This window comes from Sorghum bicolor, chromosome 4, assembly GCF_000003195.3.
Source record: "Sorghum bicolor cultivar BTx623 chromosome 4, Sorghum_bicolor_NCBIv3, whole genome shotgun sequence".
NCBI classification, from domain to species: domain Eukaryota; kingdom Viridiplantae; phylum Streptophyta; class Magnoliopsida; order Poales; family Poaceae; genus Sorghum; species Sorghum bicolor.
The window spans coordinates 46,564,586-46,579,169 of record NC_012873.2 but is presented as its reverse complement, the minus strand read 5'-3'; positions in this window follow the sequence as shown (position 1 = coordinate 46,579,169).

The following is a 14,584-nucleotide window of genomic DNA, read 5'->3' as shown; positions in this document are numbered from 1 at the left end:
TATTTTTGCATGGCCCATGCCTCTAACGCAATAATTCTTTGGAAGAGTGAATCTTTCTGAATAAATGTCTTAATCTTAGGAGTATGATAAATCTCTCAATAAGGGTCTAACTTGTTTTGAACAAACTCAATACAGAGTAGATAGCTTTTATAGTTATCATAATTAATATTTTCAGGTTTAGCAGGCATATAAAACACTGAGGATGATAGCTAAAATTTTTGAAGTTTTTGAAATAAATTCTCCAAGCAACAACGATATCAAGAATAAGGTACTCATACTCTACCATCTCATATTCCACAATGACTTAAGTAACAAAGGGTTTTTAAATGATTTTTAATAATTGCAAGTTTTCAGGAAATATCACAGAGTGAGATTGATCATGATTAGAAACATTTTAATCTTGTTAATTTATCATGTCGGAGACAATATTCTGCATGAACCAAGATATATGTGTATGTGTAAAGTGTGCAGAGTATGTACCTGAATCGTAGAGTGGTGTAGTCGAAGTGCGTTTGGCATGTCGAGGGATCTCCCCCATACTTGTTTTCTGCTTTCTTGCATAAAAATAAAGTAGAGACATACAAGACATAATAATAATAATCTTTATTAATCTTGAGGCATTTATTACAAATGACTAGTAATGAACTGAAGCTAATAATAGATCTAAGCCGAATTTAAAGATGAATAACTAAAATGCATAGCCTCAAGATCTAATCTAGATAACTTAGCGGCGCTCTAACTCCCTGATCTTCTTATTGGCACTAGCAAGATCATGCTTAAGACATAGTATAACGGTGTTCTGGTTAGAGAGCTGCCTATTGATGGAGTTAACCAAGGACTAGAGCTCTATGATGACCTTGTCTAGCCTACGAATGTCCTCATCAACATCTACTATAGTCTTGCGGCGCTTAGGAGGTGTCTCAAGAGCGTTGAGAGCGTGCTTCGGGGCTGCCTTTGGAGGGATGAAACGGACTTTGGCTGCTCTAATCCCCTCGAAGTAAGGCCTCTCCTCCTCCGTAGTGTAGCGAATGCTGCTGATCTCGCCGCTCCGGTTGGTCTTGACTCCAACGACCCGCTCATTGGGCCTGGGTGGCAGGATCCTCGTGCCGGCTGGCACCTTGACGGTGGCCTCCTTCTTGGCTAATGGTCCCTTGAGAAGTAGGGGCTGCGGCGGTGCAGTAAGAACTGGTTGAGCATGGTAGGATTGGGTGGAGCTGCGCTGGCGTGATGGCATGGCTGCTAGCTGTCGCTCTGTGTTGGCCGGGACGAGAGCGTAGGCGTCGGGGTCTTCCTTAGGCTTCTTGTTGGGGTCGAAAGGGACGACTTCCCAATCGTCGTGGAACTCTTCGGCCATTGGAGTAGCGAGGAACTAAGCAAGCTCTAGTTGAAGAAGGAGAGAAGGCTTGTGAATTGCTGTTGAAAACTGACGTCAGGGGTCTGTTTATATAGGGGTCAAAAAGTGCCTCTAGGGTTTGCTCGGGCTACTCCCGCCGCCAGGCATGCGAAACATTCCATCCGCATGATTATTTAGTTTACCTTAAATGGGTTTATCGCGATGGAGGAAATCGGGACTGAGAGGAGGCAGGGGCTGGGCGCCCGCCCTCATCATCAGGGCACCCGCCCTATGCCTAGCCCCGTTGTGGGCCCACTTCCTCGAGCATGCTTCTAGATGCAGACTTTATTCGAAAAATGTATACGTGGCCCAAAAACGTCAGATTAAAAAGATCGGGCTCTAATTCTCCATGGGAAGGTAGAAATAGATCACGTCTATCTCTTCTAATTCTTTATTGGGCTCTAAAAATAATTTAAGACGTTGACCATTTACCTTGAATAACGTACCTTCGTCATTTTGAAGTGTGATAGCTCCGTGGGATGATGAATTGATTACCTTGAATGGTCCTTCCCATTTACTCCAGAGTTTTCCATGCCTGAAAAGCTTCACCCTGGAATTAAAAAGTAATACCTTATCTCCGGGTGCGAACTCCTTCTTCTTGATCCTCTTGTCATGCCACCTTTTGACTCTTTCTTTGTAGATCTTCGAGTTGTGATATGTTTTCTCTCGCCATTCTTCCAATTCTGATAGTTGCATTCTTCTATGATCTCTACTGACATCTAGGTCCATATTCCATCTCCTTATGGCCTAGTGTGCTTTGAATTCTAGTTCAATAGATAGGTGGCAAGTCTTCTCGTACACCAATTGGTATGGGGACATTCCAATTGGGGTTTTGCATGCTGTCCGGTATGCCCAGAGTGCATCAGGTAACTTGTCCTTCCATGCCGTTCCCATCTCATTGAATGTTTTCTGAAGAATATTCTTCATTTGCTTGTTGGAAGTCTCTGCTTGGCCACTTGTCTGAGGATGGTAGGGAGTAGCGACGTTGTGACGGATTCCATGTTTTGATAGATAGTGCTTGAAGCGTTTGTCGATGAAGTGTGCTCATCCATCACTTATCACTACTCTGGGGACTCCAAATCTTGGAAATATAACTTCTTCAAACATCCTCTTTGAACTGATATTGTCGACGTGCTTGCAAGGTAGTGCCTCTACCCACTTGGAGACGTAGTCAACTGCCACCAAGATGAACTCACACTTCTTTGATGGGGGAAATGGACTCATGTAGTCTATTCCCCAGACATCAAAGAGCTCAATCTGAAGGTTGTTGGTGAGTGGCATGGCATCTCTTGTGTTTATGTTTCCGTGCCTTTGACATGGCCCACATCTTCTGATATATTGTTTCGTGTCTTCATACATTGTAGGCCAAAAGAATCCACACTACCAGATCTTTGAATGTGCACGGAATGCTCCATAATGACCTCCATAAGGTGATGAATGACATCTGTCGATGATCTTCCATCCTTCCTCGGTGGTCACACATCTCCTGAGTAAGCCATCAGAGCGTACTCGGAAGAGGTATGGCTCATCCCATATATGTGAACAACTTTCTTGAATTAGCTTCTTCTTGTTCGCTCCTGGTGGTACATACCCTGAAACCATAAAATTGACAATATCTGCATACCAGGGGTCAGACCTGTTAATCTCGTAGAGCATGTCATCCCGGAGTGAATCATTGATGGGGGTTTCCTGTGGATTCTTAAAATACATTCTAGACAAGTGATCAGCAACAGAATTTTCTACTCCCTTTTTATCTTTTATTTCTAAGTCAAATTCTTGAAGTAATAAGATCCGTCTAATCAGGCGAGGTTTAGCATCTTTTTTAGTGAGCAGATATTTTAGTGCAGCATGATCAGTGTAAACAATTATTTTAGCTCCAACTAAATAAGATCTAAATTTATCAATGGCAAAGACAAAAGCCAGAAGCTCTTTTTCAGTGGTTGCATAATTAAGTTGAGCTCCTGTCAAAGTTTTACTGGCATAAGCAATTGCATGATGCTTCTTATTTTTAGTTTGTCCCAAAACTGCCCCCACAGCATAATCACTAGCATCACACATAAGTTCAAAAGGCAATGACCAATCAGGGGGTTGAATGATTGGTGCAGAGATGAGTGCATTCTTTAATAAATTGAAAGATGTTAGGCAAGCATCATCAAATTCGAAAGGAGCATCCTTGGCTAGCAAAAGAGTAAGTGGTCTAGCAATAAATGAAAAATCTTTTATGAATTTGCGATAAAAACCAGCATGGCCAAGAAAGCTTCGAATCCCTTTTATATTCACAGGTAGAGGTAGTTGTTCAATTACTTCAATTTTAGCATTGTCTACCTCAATACCTCTTTCAGACACTAGGTGTCCCAGCACTATTCCTTCCCTAACCATAAAATGACATTTTTCCAATTAAGGACTAAGTGATTTTCTTCACATCTTTGCAAAACCTTGTCTAAGTATTCAAGACAACTAGCAAAGGTTTTTCCATATAAAGAGAAATCATCCATGAAAACTTCCATAATCTCTTCAATCATATCAGAAAATATAGACATCATGCATCTTTGAAAAGAAGCTGGTGCATTACATAACCCAAAAGACATTCTACGGTAAGCATAAGTTCCATATGGGCATGTAAAAGTGGTTTTGCTTTGATCATCGAGATGGATCGGGATCTAGTGATACCCTGAATATTCATCTAAGAAACAGAAGAACGAATGATTCGCTAATCACTCTAGCATCTCATCTATGAAAGGTAAAGGAAAATGATCCTTTTTCGTGGCTTTGTTCAGTTTTCTACAGTCTATGCACACCGCCACCCTGTGACGGTGCGTTGCGGAATTAGCTCGTTCTTTTCATTCGTAACGACAGTCATGCCTCCCTTTTTAGGCACAACTTGAATTGGGCTCACCCACTCACTGTGCGGCACAGATATATAATCTCTGTATGCAGCAACTTTATAACTTCCTTTTTAACTACCTCTCTCATCGCGTTGTTGAGTCTACGTTGGGGCTATCGAGAAGGTGAAACAGGAGGATCTGTCGGAATACGATGGGTATAAATCATAGGGCTGATTCCTGTAAGATCTTGGAGTGAGTAGCCGAAAACTGAGTGATGTTTCTCAAGAATGGTTATTAATCGCAGAGTTTGCTCCTGAGTGAGTTTATCACTAATGATCACAGTAAACTCTGGATTATTGTTTAGGAAAGCATAGATAAGACCAGGTGGTAAAGTTTTAAGCTCTATTGGTGGTCTAGGTGTTTCTGCAAACTCGTCTAAGGGTTCAGGTTCAGAAGGTTCAGCTTCTTCTTCTATGAAGAAAGGAGCTTCTTCTTCTAAGTTTGGTTCATCTAGAAGCTCTAGAGATGCAGCCTTTACCTCCTCCATAGGATCGGGCAAAAGATATGACTCGGTCTTATTATTTAAGGAGTGAGAAATCTTTATTGGAAGTTTAAAAGTTTTTCCAAAAGAAATGTGTAGCTTTCCAGTATGACCTTCATAAAGGAGTCTTCTAAAAGGTTGTCCTATCAACAGGCCAAAGTCCCATGTATCAAAGATATAGAAGTTCAAATGAACGATGGAGCCTTCTACCATAAGGGGTAGGACATAAATAATTCCAAGACTGGGGACTAATCGTCCCGAAGATTCCTTTATGACCTTTGTTGTGGGGGTTAAGACCAAATTTTTAAATAATTTAAGTGCAAAAGATTCAGACATGATGTTGATCGCCACAACAGGATTATAGAGAGCATCAAATTGATCAGAATCATGAGCACAGCGTATAGTTATAGGAGGTGTGTCCAAACGGATCACATCAGAGGAAAGCTCTGACTCCTCCAACAATTCGCTACTCATGACTGCGATAAGCTCTCTCAATTGATGTTCAATTGGCAAACAAATGCTAAAATGGCCGTTTTGGGGTCTGTCAATAGAATGGTAGTTTAAAATGTTTCCAAAATCGGCAAAAAGATCAGATTCTATATCCAGCATGAAATCAGGTGGTGGAATTTCTTCCTTTTGTGGCTCAGAACTTGGGATAGCTAAAGTAGATGGAGAATTTGGCAGAGTGTCTACTTTGTCTTTGTGGGTTTCATCATGAAGGGTATTACCATCTCAGCTTCTAGGATTCTATCTAGGATTACTCTAGCATCATTAGTAGGGATGCAAAAGAAAGAACCACTAGACATTGTATGTAGCATTTGTTTATGATCTTTCTGAAGACCTCGAAAAAAGTGAAATAAAAGAACAGGGTCTTCAAGATTAAGGTTTGGACCAGATTCTAAAAGATCAGAAAAACATTTCTAGGATTTTCCCAAAGTTTCATTATCTTTTTGTTTAAAAGATAGGACTTTGATTCTAAGGTCGCCGATACGGTCGAGGGAATAAATCTAGACAAAAGTTGGCTCGTAAGACTCTCCATTCACCTTATTGTTGACTTACCTTCTAACTATACCATTGTGTAGCTTCTCCCCTTAAAGAAAAAGGAAAAAGTTTCCAATGTAAAGTCTTATCAGAAATGCCTTCAATGCGAAGACAATCACATGTTTGCTCAAAATCTCTAATATGAAGGTAAGGGTTTTTGTCTTCCTTTCCTGAAAAAGATATAATATGAAGGTAAGGGTTTTTGTCTTCCTTTCCTGAAAAAGATAGGTTTTGAATCATGGCAATCAACCTGGAACTTAACCTATACTGGGATGTTTGGATAGGCTGTGATGACTCCCATGGTAAAAGGTCAGTTTCCGAAAGTGTTGCAAATTGATAGATCGACTTAGAATCTTGGTTTTCCATAAGGTAAGAGTAAAGAAAATAAAGAATATAAAAAGATAAGAAAAGATAAAAGTATGAATACAAGCTAGTAGTAAGACTCAAGGTTATCTCAGCAAACCGTCTTGTTCCCCGGCAACGACACCAGAAATGCTTGTTGATATTTGGTAACGCAATCAGGAATTGATCCGCAAGCGCATGGATATCGGTGAGCACTTCACCCAGGATGTTATCTAGAGTATCGTATTTATATTTTTACCACTAGGAGAAAGTGTGCATCTGACTAACCCAGTCTATTACTACTAACCTTTAGGCTACAAACTATGTGATTCGATGTCAGTGATGTATAGAGAAGACTACAACTGCTCTCTCGTTCTAACCTTGGTAAGGATGATCTACTGTTCTGTTGGGGAGGCTCACGGAATCTAGACACCACAGAGGATGTTCGACCCGCACCTATAAACCCTATCGATCCTGCTAACGGGATATGGGCTACAAAGGTAACTCGAAAATGTCATGTTCCTCGCTACTACCACAGACCAGCTAGTCAGGGGATATCTATGAGTATCCTAGCCCAAACACCATATTTATGCTAGAGATGATTACTCTAAACTCTACGCGAAGAGATCAAAGTAAACTCATAAACCAAAGAACAATAAAACAAAGAACTTACTAGAATTAAGAAGTCGAAATACTGAAGAATCCTAGGAGCAAGCCTTGGGTTAGGAGACTTGATCCCGTACAACCTCAGAGTAGACACCGACAGGCCGGGCTTCCTCCGATCTACACCTCCACTCTATCTCTCTCAATCTAGTAGAACTAGTCTACTCTCACATTGGATGCTACGCCCTATGAGGTGGGAACCCTAAGGATCCTCTCTCTCTCTCTCTGAATCCTCTCTAAAAAATATGCTAATGAATAATTGGATTCTCTCCTCCAGGGGCCAGGGGGCCTTGCTTATATAGCCTTTTCAAATGAATCTGGGCCGTCGGATCAAACCGATATTGATTGAACGGTTCTCCTTGATCCTTTAGGTCGGTGGAGCATAATCCACGAGGTTGAACATGATTGGCCACCAGAGGTGGGCGGGCGCCCAAGGGGGAGGGCGGGCGCCCTGCCCCTGGGCCGATCGGCCTCCCGTTCGTTCCCATGGCTTCTGGAGTCTTCTAGATGTTGAATAATTATGCGGCACGTTAATATCTCTATGTAAACCTGACATGTGGGACTTTCTTCCATATTTCCTAATAACCCCCTGCAGAAATAGATAAACAACAAAACTCGTGGAATTCTGTCAGATCAAACCCTAATTCTAGGTGTTATTTGTGTATTAGTCCTTTTCCTTGTTTATTTCATAATTAAAATTGATACTTAAGAACCGTCAACAGTGCCGGCGATGAAGGCCCCGATGACGTCGGAGTCTGTGATGTTGGGGAGCTCGGTACACTGCTTGGAGAATCGCCTGATGAAATCTCGGAGGGACTCATCAGGCTTCTACCGACAGCTCCTGAGGTCCCAGGAATTTCCATGATGCACGTATGTGCCCTGGAAGTTCCCGACGAAGATCCTGACTAGGTCGGCCCAGCCATGGATCACACACTTAAGAAGATGCTCGAGCCACGCTCTGGCCGAATCGGCTAAGTGGAGTGGCAAGTTGCGGATGATGAGCAGGTCATCGTCTGCCCCACCTAGCTAGCATGCTAGGCGGTAGTCCGCTAGCCAGAGCTCAGGGTTGGTTTCCCCTGAGTACTTAGTGAGGTTAGCAGGCTATCGGAATCGGGCCGGGAACTTGGCCCTGCAGATGGCCTCGCTGAAGACGCGGGGACCCGGAGGCCCTGGCGACGTGCTGCGATCGTGGTCGGGGTCGTACCTCCCGCCTCGGCGTGGTCGCTAGTGCCAAGACTCGGCCTCGTCCCTGTCACACCGCCTGGCCTCAAGAGTAGCCTGGGCGTCCACGTTGGTCCCGACGCGTTCGTGGACAGACGGGTCCTTGTCGCCCCCTTGCGGGTTAGGGGGCGCCGGGCCCTGTACCGTTGGTGCCTTGTTAGGAGGGGGTTGATCCCCTGGGCGTCTCGCACCGTGGGACTGTGAAATCCCTAGATTGGTTTTGGATAATTGATGAAACCCTTGTACTAACCTCTATACTAAGTGTGTGTAGACTTAATAAGGTTGGTACATGCCAAGTGATGGAGCAAGTGATGATCATGGTGATGATGGTGATGACCACAAGATGATCAAGTGCTCAACTTGAAAAGAAGAAAGAGAAAAACAAAACCCTATGGAGATCAAGGCAAAGGTATTGCCTAGGGTTTTGGTTTTGGTGATCAAGACACCATAGAGGGTGTGGTCACATTTAGGATAGTTAGTCGTACTATAAAGAGGGGAATTCTTTAGCTAAGCGGTTATCAAGTGCCACTAGGTGTCATTGTTCATGTGCATGCATTTAGAACCTAGTGAGCTAACTTAACTCCTTCAAATAAAATGATTGTGAAAATGCTAACACACGTGCACTTGTTGGTACACACGTTGTGGTGTTGGCACATTTTGAGGAGGTGGAGTTTGAAAGGTAGAGAGAGGATGGGTTTCTCTCTCCCTCCCGCCGAGCAAGCTCGGCGGGATTCGGCGCTTTTCGAGAAAATGAAGTGCATATTTTCTATTGCGCCGGTGGGAAATTTGGAGAAGTCGCGGGAGTGTTTCTCGCTGAGGAACACTCACCGGACGCTGACTCAGAAGCACCGGACGCTGTTCCTGTGCGTCCGGTGAGCAGGCAGCCTGACTCGGTTAGGGTTAGGCACCGGACGATAGGCACCGGACGTAGCTTGGAGCGTCCGGTGGTTAGCGTCCGGTGTGAGGGCGTTTTGCAACCCTCTCTGCGCATGAGTCCGGTGAGCACCGGACGCTCAGGGTGCGTCCGGTGGCTTGCGTCCGGTGACCGTGCGAGTTTGCGGAGCTCTCTGCGCATGAGTCCGGTGTGCACCGGACGCGTCCGGTGCTAACTTGCACAGCGTCCGTTGCTCTGCAGGTTACCGTTAGACTCTGACACGCGGCTGACGTTGGAGCACCGGACGCTGGTGTTGAGCGTCTGGTGCCCCTTTAAGAGCGTCCGGTGACCCCGTGTTTTGCCCAGTGAAAGAGCCAACGGCTCTATTTGTTTGAGGGGCTATAAACACGTGTTTGGCCGGCTTGGGGCTCACTCTCTTGGCATTCTAGCATACATAACATCCTTGTGAGCCTAAGCAAACACCTCCCACTCATCTCCTTCATAGATTAAACATCTTTGTGGGATTGGGAGTGATTCCAAGTGCATTTGCTTGAGAGATTGCATCTAGTGGCACTTGGGGATCGATTTGGCTGCGGTTTTCTTGTTACTCTTGGTGGTTGCCGCCACCTAGACGGCTTGGAGCAGCGGAGGAGGATTGGCACGAGTTGGTGATTGTTCGTGGCCATCTCCCGGTGATTGTGAGGGGTCTTGTACCTTCCCCGGCGGAGAGCCGAAAGGTAACTCTAGTGGATTGCTCGTGTCATTGAGTTACCTCACTTGTGGGTAGGTTCTTGTGGTGTCCTAGTGAGGACGAGGTTCGTGCTACACCTCTTAGCCACCGAACCACCAAGTGTTGGTCGACACAACAGGGACGTAGCGTGCCGGCAAGCACGTGAACCTCGGGAGAAAAATTGTGTGTCTCCATTGTGATTGTTCATTGGATTTCTCCCGGTGATTGGACTTCATATTATTGATTGGTTCATCCCCTCTACGCGGCGGTATAAAGTTCAAACCATCTCTTCTACATTCTCGCAAACTAGAGTAGCTTACTTACTTGTATAGAAACTTTAGGTAGCTTTCTAGTGTAAGTAGTGACATAGCTCTTGTGTGCCTAGTGATTATATCAACTAGAATTGTTGATAGGTGGCTTGCAATTACCCCATTAGAGCTAGAGCAAAAAGCTTTGCTTCATTATTTATGTCGAGGGTATCGGTAAGGGGTACCCTCAGCGATGCGCATTATGAGATTACCCGTACGAAGGTCGAGACCCTCAATTCGACGCTCTAATCTTACGTATGCGCCGCCATCGACGGTCGCAGCCTCGAAGACGGAAATAGCGTCGAGCGAATCGGTCAGGGCTCGAGCGACGACTGTCGTCGAAAACGGAAGCGGGCTCGAGCGAACCGAGAGGCGTCGGGCGCAAGGACACTGTCCGCCGCCTGACGCGCGCACGCGGGCCGGAGCATTAAATGCACCTGACGCTTCCCCACCTAACACTCGGGTCACGGAAGGCGTGATAGGGAACAAGCTTCTGTCCCATCGTTCTTTTTGCAGCCTTCCCACCGAACAACCCAGGGCGTGTCAGGACGCAGGAAACAAGGATGGAACGTCTAATCGGGACCCCCTCGAGACACCCAAGGTCAGCGCTCCAGATATCAGCATATTACGCGGCGTCCGACCCTCGACCGAACAGGGTCCCTTCCCAGGGACAAGTTGGGCGTCGACTGACAACACCACAGCTACCCCGCCGGATCCGCCACCATACCGTACAAGCATGCGACCTCAGAACCAGCACAAGGCGGCTGGCAGGGCAGAACGCAGGAGCACGCGTAATCATCACCGGGCTATCAAGATGGGACGGCTCGAGGCCATGCCGTACGGAAGCCTCGAGTAGGTCAGCGCTCCATGCGGCTATCGATCCCTACTCTAACATCTACGCATGTACCCTGTGTCTCTCCTTGGAGCTATAAAAGGAGAGACTCAGGAATAGAAGAGGGGGACATCACAACACAAGACCACGCTCATACGTAGTAGAGCTCCACACTTCATACCACGCTTGTATTCGCCCCTGTACAAGCACTTAGGTGCAAGATAATACAAACTCTCTCCCCCCGCTGGACGTAGGGCCTTCTCTTGCCCGAACCAGGATAAATCTCTGTGTCTTCTTGCATCACCATCCGGAAAAGGGAGCACGCATACAAATTTACTCGTTGGTGTGACCCCCCGGGGGAAAAACACCGACAGTTGGCGCGCCAGGTAGGGGTCCTGCGTGTTTTTCACCGATTTCCCACTACTTTCCGGATGGCTACTCTTGCCTCGCCGCTTCCGCGCTCCACGGTGATTTGGTTTGGGAGTCTCGAGTTCATGTCTACGGGCTCCGGCTACGACATGATCTTGCTCTCAGTCAAAGGACCAGGAGGAGTCCGCGTTACGCCAGCACGGTTGAAGGCTCCGAGACGCCCTCACCACCACGCCTCCCCACCTAAGAAGAGGCGCGGGCAGCACCACCGCGGCCCCTCTGCTTCAGCACGACCAACAACTCGTGCAAGGCAGGATGTGGGCCACAAGTCGGCAACACCGTGTGACGGAGCAACAAGCACGACGACTCAGCACCGCGTGACGACGGGGGGGGGGGGGACGCGTCTCGCACGCCCTCCCCCACCGCAGCTAGGCTACTTCCACACGGGTTGTTCTCTCCAAGGGCGGCACTGCCGTTCGGGTTGGACAACGCCGCGGCGTCGCTCGCCAAGGCGATATGCCCAAACGCCCAGACGTACGTAGAAAGACCAATGGTCCTCCCACGTAGCTCTGAAGCGCGGCGGCCGGCGTCCGAGCTGCCGGACCTTTCCCGAGTACGAGGCCTCCGTCGTCTAGGCCCCGGACGATACTCGATCACCTCCCTCAGGCAACGATTGCTGGAGGAAGGACGTGGGTGTTTCCACGCCGCCGAACCGGACTCCGACTCCGAGACAGACAGCTATGACCCTACGAGGGAATGCTATCACATCGACGGGGCGGCAGAAATCACCGACGAGACACGAGATGCTGCTGCGGGTGGTCGAGCCCCCGCGGCGCAAGAAGACCCCAGGACGCCTGGGAACGACGGACGGCTCGACCCTCTTCCTCAGGAAGATAGAACTGCGCAGCTCGCGCAGCTACGGGAGCTCAAGATGAAGCTCGACGAAGATCGCGAGCACCTCGTCCTGCTCGAGCAAATCCTCGAACAAGACCTGCCCTACCCGCCGGGCGGAAGTGTCCGCAGACGCGCTCGAGAGGTACATCGACAGATCGTCGGTGACGCAGAGGCGGAGCAACCTGTCAGCCGTTTCCCTCGAGCAGGCTAGAATGTAGTGGCAGCAACGATGCTGCTACGTAACATGCCAGAGCCGTCGAATTCCCAGGCCCGACGCATTCGAGATGAAGTTCAGACATTGCTCCAGGTGGCAGCAGTTCAACAAGCCGAAAGTTCGGCGTCTCGACGACGAGGAGCTGCCACAGAGAAGCGCGACGAACAGCCTCTAATCGAAGAGGAGGTGTCTGTCCATCAACAACCTCCCCCTCGAGGTAGAAAGACCGCTCTCATCCTCCCCGCCGACAATCAACGTCGACACGACGCGCGGCACGACATCAAAGAAAATAGACGCCGCCGGCACGGAGACGCGGAAGAACGTGGTTATAGCGCGCATCGCGGTGGGAGATACGACAGCGATGAGGACCGGGTGGCCCCCGAACCACCGGGCCCGCGGGTGTTCAGCAGGGCGATTCGCAGCACGCCCCTGCCTATTCCATTTCGACCCCCAACCAGCATCACGAAGTACAATGGAGAGACCAAGCCAGAGCTATGGCTGGCCGATTTCAGGCTGGCCTGTCAGCTAGGTGGCGCTCGAGGTGATGATCGAGCCATCATCAGACAGCTACCCCTTTTCCTCTCCGACACCGCCCGTCGATGGCTCGAGGAACTCCCTGCCAATCAGATCCACAACTGGGTTGATCTGGTCAGAGTCTTCGAGGGTAACTTCAAAGGGACCTACATACGGCCAGGGAACTCGTGGGACCTCAGCAAATGCAAGCAGAAGTCAGGAGAGACTCTTCGGGAGTACGCTCGACGCTTCTCGAAGCAGCGCACTGAGTTGCCGCACATCCCTGACCACGACGTCATCTTGGCGTTTGTCTCGGGCACCACCAGTCGAGACTTGGTGCGGGAATTAGGTCGCAATCGACCTCAGACCGTCGACGAGCTGATGGACGTAGTAGCTAACTACGCGGCAGGGGAGGAGGCAGTCGGCGCCTTCTTCAGCTCAGAAGGAAGAAAAGGCAAGCAGCCCGTCGATGAAGATGGGACTTCCAGTCGAGGCCTCAAGAAAAATAAAAAGAAGCAGAAAGTGCGGCAGTTCCACCGGGAAGATTCAGGTGACAACCTCGTCGCCGCCATGGATCGAAAGAAGCCGCGAGGCCCTCCGGAGGGAGGCATCTTCGACAAGATGTTGGAGGAGCCGTGCCCTTACCATAAGGGGGGCGCCAACCACAAACTCAAGGACTGTCGTATGCTGAGAAAGCATTTCGACAGTCAGGGGTTCAAAAAAGATACGCGTGATGACTCCAAGAAGGAGAAGGCTGGCGGCAAGGAGGACAACAAAGATGACGACGGCTTCCCCACCGTCCACGACTGCTACATGATCTATGGCGGGCCTTCGACTCAGTTGACCACGAGGCAGCGCAAAAGGGAGCGTCGCGAAGTCTTTGCAGCAAGAATGGCGGTGCCCCAATACCTTAGCTGGTCGAGCACTCCCATCACTTTCGACCGAGAAGACCACCCTGACAAGGTAGTCGCCCCAGGCGTCTACCCGCTCGTCGTCGACCCCATCATCGTCAACACCCGACTCTCGAAAGTGCTGATGGATGGTGGCAGCAGCCTCAACATCATCTACCTCGAGACCCTCGATCTCCTCGGCATCGATAGAGGACGCCTCCAGCCAAGCGCCGGCGGTTTCCATGGCGTCGTGCCAGGGAAAAAGGCACTGCCAGTAGGTCGAATCGACCTACCGGTCTGCTTCGGCACGGCGGCCAACTTCAGGAAGGAGACCCTCACCTTGGAGGTGGTTGGGTTCCGAGGCTCGTACCACGCCATCATCGGGCGCCCGGGCTACGCCAGGTTCATGGCCATACCTAACTACACATACTTGAAGCTGAAGATGCCTGGTCCCAAAGGCGTCATCACTGTCAGTTCCTCCTTCGAGCACGCGTACGAGTGCGACGTCGAATGCGTCGAGTACGGGGAGGCGGTCGAGAGCTCCACCGAGCTCGTTGCAAAGCTCGAGGCCATGGCCGCTGAGGCTCCAGAGCCTAAGCGTCATGCGGGCAGCTTCGAGGCGGCGGAAGGAACCAAGAAGATCCCGCTCGACCCCAACCACTCCGACGGCAAGGTGCTGACGATCAGCACCGACCTCGACCCCAAATAGGAAGCCGTGCTCGTCGACTTTCTCCGTGCAAATGCTGATATGTTCGCATGGAGTCCCTCGGACATGCCAGGCATACCGAGGGAAGTCGCCGAGCACTCCTTGGAGATTCGAGCCGGTTCCAAGCCAGTGAAGCAGCGGTTGCGCCGATTCGACGAGGAAAAGCGCAAGATCATTGGCGAGGAAGTCCACAAGCTTTTGGCGGCCGGATTCATCAAGGAGGTTCAT